The sequence below is a fragment of the Haliaeetus albicilla genome, chromosome 22, assembly GCF_947461875.1.
Source record: "Haliaeetus albicilla chromosome 22, bHalAlb1.1, whole genome shotgun sequence".
NCBI lineage: Eukaryota > Metazoa > Chordata > Aves > Accipitriformes > Accipitridae > Haliaeetus > Haliaeetus albicilla.
Window position 1 is genome coordinate 19,287,096 of NC_091504.1, and position 4,541 is coordinate 19,291,636.

Genomic DNA, 4,541 nt, shown 5'->3' on the forward strand with positions numbered 1-4,541 from the left:
TTTGTCCACAAAAAATAAATTACAGTTTGCTTTTATTTTGTGCATGTAGATAAAATGGAAATAGCAAACCTTCCCCATCTGTGGACAAAATTAAGATTGATCTCTTAATTCAGGAGACCAAATGGTATTTGGTAGAAAAACACCAACACTATGAAGAACAGCTGAGATGCTGAGTCAGAAGAATTTTTCCAGCACTGTACATCTTTTGCTGTTTTCGTTGTATCAGTGAAATGCCACCTGAGATATTTAATCCATTGTAGCAAAATATTCAGTGATGGGTTCAAATATAGGAAAGCAGGCTGAGCTAAAGAAAAACAGGGATGCTATTTCATTTTCCAGTTGATGAATGGCTTGGGTTTCTCTGCAGGTGCATGTCCAATGCTGTCTGGACAGTCCTCCCCAGTCACTGATGCTCCTCACGATTTTGTGCCATAGCTGTGGCCATCTTCTATTTTTCTCCTTTGCAATGCTTTCATCCTTTTGTTGCTTTCAATTTTGCTCTTGTTATTACAAAGCTTGGGTTTTTTGGCAATCATCTCTATACCTCAGGGTCCCAGGCTATCTGGCACGCTGATGGCTGGTACCACTCGACTCAGCCCTGTGGCCACTAAAGCTCTGCAGGTCAAAGCAAAGATTGGTTTCAATAACTGCCTTGCAACTGCTCTCCATCACAGCACTGAAACAAGTTTCTACCTCCCACCAACTAAAGGGCCTTTTTTGCTGGTCCACACCAGGGACAGGATTCCTGCCTGGTTCTCTGTTAATGCCCAGTAAAACCACCTAGGCAAAACATCTGGCTTCTCTAAAGATGGAGTGAAAATTGGCCCCTGGGAGAAGAAGATTACAGGAGGACATTAAACCTTTTGCTTTCCTACACCTACTCAGGTTTTACTTCAAGGTATCCTCAGCTGATTAGGATTATAAGCTTATTTTTGTAAGGGTGGCTGTTCAGTTCCCTTCAACGTTTTGATACTATTTTTCTATCGAGTGGAGTTATTTCTTAATATGGTGAAAAATAACAATAACCTTCCCGGGTTTTTTGGAGAATTTTACTGTGTTTTTAGATCACCTTATCCCTTCCAATTCTTCAGTGAATTGTTCAAATAAGGCCTTGGAGAACTGACAGTCCCCAAGAGTTTGTATGGGGCTGGAGGAGCAGAGACCATGGCTGTTATCCAGCATTTTAGAAATCAGAATGAGACTTACCACATGCCATTTTGGTACACACTGTGGGGGATAACTGATCATTTTCTCCATCAGTCCCCAGTCTTTACTGGGGAAAGCGTTGATCCAGCCAAATTCCCCAAGTCCTGCTCATCCACAAGAAAGGGACGCACAGTGAGGAGGGACGCACAGAGAGAAGGTACGCATTGTGCAGCGTTAAAAATGTAACTGCTTTGAGACACGGGCCAACACGCTGACACCAAAAGCTGGCAGCAAATATGTCAGAGGGATCACGAAGTTGGCACGAGAGGGTTTCAGCTAATACAAGAGATTATTTTCAGGGCCTTATTGCGTGCCAAACACAACACAAAGCTGGCCTCAGAGAGCAGCACTTCTGCTGGAGCCATAGGGGGTGGCAGCGGAGCAGAGCAGACGCTCGGGGAGAAACCTGGCTTGGGTTTTTATCTGGGACAGCACTAGGGCTCTGCAGGGACCAGCTACTTTTTGGCTGTATGTCACTGCTGCATGTCCTAGCTAGTCTCTGTTTGCAGTGGGCTGCCTAAAGTGCCCGTGGGATGGGTCACCTTTTTGATTTTTAGGCTCTCGTTGACATAGTATTAGGAGGGGGACTTGGTACATCCCTTTGGCTGCACCAGGCTGCTCAAGTGAATTTCAGATTCGAAAGCCTTCATTTTCACCAACATCAAGGACTTCCTTCTGTTTAATCCTTACCTGCCTTTCTATCTATCCAGAGCAGCCCCCAAAGCAAGAAAGTATTCATTAAAAGCATAGGGCCACTTTAAAAGTAGTAGATAGATTCAGCGGAAAGAAGCATCCTGAGGTATAAAAAAACAATTTCATACCATTTTGCTGTGTACTTCTCATGGTATCTTCTTGCCATTTTGGTTGTGCTGACAGTGCTACATATTGAAAGAAGGATTCATATCTGTGAGGCATAGACAGCAAGCACTGCAAAGCATTTCCTTGGTCTGGATCAACAGAATTTTTCCTCCTTTTAAAAGCTATTATGCCAAAGCCTTTCTGAATAAGTGCATGAGGGCAATGGCTGTGCCTTCAGCCTGGCCATCCTTGTCGACTGGCAGTAAATGCCCTCACCACTATCAGTTCTGCTAGTGTGTGGCACAGGGCTTTTTCATAAGAGACTGGAACTTGTGCATCTCCCTTTCCCCAACACTTTGTATTGTGGCAATCAGAACCAAGGTCTTGCTAACTAACCTGGTTTTTTTCTTTATATGTTGACTTCAGTTTGCACAAAGTCCTCGGTCCTGTCCTAGCCATGTCTACCCAACCCCACCATTTCAACAGAGTTTTGAAAAAAGAGAAGAAACGAAGACCTGGGAGTTTCCATGGTTTTCATGGCTGATTTCTTGTACGTATTTTACATAATTAACTCACAAGGAAAGCTGAAAATTTTATATCAATATGAAACTACAGTACTCGGCTGTAGGACACCTGGAAATCAAATCAGTAATTACTAACACAGAGGTAGATTGTACATTCCCTGCTGGAATTTACCCACATTCTCATTCAACAGCAACAATAAAATTATGGCAGTGGTGATCAGAAACAAATTTTCAGATTGCAACCTGTGTTGCTTGCCTATTGTTCTGCCAAAGGCAGCCCATCAGCACTTTTAATTTAGAGTGAAAAACCGAGCAGAGAACAGAAGAAAATGGGGAGAGGATTTGAGTGGTTACTTCATGGCTCAGCAGCAACTGCTGGAAAAGCCACGTCTTGTGCATGTTGATGGGAGTCAACGCAGCATCTGCATTGGTTCCCCCTTCACTTCAAGGGAGTGGAGGCTTGAGATGGGTGGTTGAGAACAAGTTGCTTGCAGAAACTCATGAACTTTCCATTAGGTGCACAACTATTAAGTGCTCCAGAAATTTTGAGTTCCAGACTGGAACTAAGTCGCTCCTTGGTACAAGTTTGATAGTAAGGATTGAGCTACTGGTTTCGAGAAGTACCTATCTGTCAGTGTAAACATGCCGTTGGAGGAAAAAAACCCTTAATGTTGCTACATGTAATAGCAACAGCCTCCCACATCACTGTGGATGTGCTGCTGCTGATATGCCAGATCATGGCCAAGAAGGAGCAGTAAATACAGCGCTCATGCAGAGCTGTGGAGAGGTGTGTAGGAATACAGTCAGGGTCACCTGTTGAAGACTTTAGCTCCCAAACCTTCCGCAAAAAAATGGCTATTTGTATTGAAAAGCTGAACTCCTGGTAATAGAAACCTGGAAACCTGTCCATTTGTTTTTAAATGGCAAAAGCCAGCTACTGGCAATTTCTCACAGAAGCACAGAACAGTTCAGATTGGAAGAGACTTCAGGAGATTTCTGGTCCAGCCTCCTGCTCAGAGCAGGGACAACACTGAATACAGCCCAGATGGCCCAAGGATCTGTCCAGCCCAACCCTCCAAATGCAGCCTCACTGGGAAACTTCTTCTGATGTGGACAGGTCTCATGGTGATTTTTATTTTTTTTTAATTCTTTTGTTAGTTGGAACCTCCCCTCTTTCAATTTATCACTCTTATCTCTCATGGTCCCCCCATTAACCTCCTCTCTCTCAATTAGGGCTGATTTTCTTGCATACATGTTGTGTGATAGAAGCTTTCAGTAATGGGAATCAATCAACATGCCCCAGTAATTCTAAGTGCACTATAGGGAAACAAAAATACAATTTTCAGGCAGAGGTATCTGTTACGCAGCTAATTAATGTATAGTGGCATTATGGGGAGTGTGACCCCATGAATCCAAAGTGATTTACTGTGTTCTGCTGTACATCAGGAATCTGCAAAACCTTTAAACGTCTAACATTTAAAAATATGTGTATCTTCCAACATGCAAACCTAGAAAATGTTCACAGGCTTTGATGTTGGCATTTTCATTGCTGGGTTTTTTGTCATAATAAAATCAGTTCTGCTAATCACCATTCATGCTATGGAACTTATTTCATTTGAACTGCAGTTCAGAGGAAAACAGTTCTTGATTTTATTGCTGTCCCAAAAATACCTGCAAGTTGATTCAAAGATGGACTTCAAACCGCATCCTTTGCTAAAACCGGAGTTCAGTTCCCTGATGCTAGCAGTTGGATCCAAACCCGATGTCGCATCAGTCTTGGCAATCTACAGAAAAACAGTGACTTTCAACCCAAAACCCACCTGTATGCTAAATTATTTCTTCAAAAAACAAATCTGGAGCAGGTATCTGCAAGGCTAGGGAAATCAGCAAAGCCTGGCCTCTCTGCTTCGCTCGAACAGCTGGCATTCCAGGAAAGACGCCAATAAAGGACTCTGGGGCAGTTTTTGCCAAGTTGAGTTTTTAATTTGTGTAGTTACGTGACTAAATGCAACG

General features: G+C 43.1%; 1 long non-coding RNA gene across 1 annotated transcript; it reads left to right on the top strand.

Moving 5' to 3' along the window:
- Positions 1 to 615: 615 nt before the first annotated feature.
- On the top strand, positions 616 to 4,121 carry LOC138690389 (uncharacterized). Its single transcript, XR_011329239.1, has 2 exons — positions 616 to 898; positions 2,431 to 4,121. It is a non-coding gene; the product is annotated as an uncharacterized lncRNA (long non-coding RNA).
- The last annotated feature ends 420 nt before the right edge of the window (positions 4,122 to 4,541 follow it).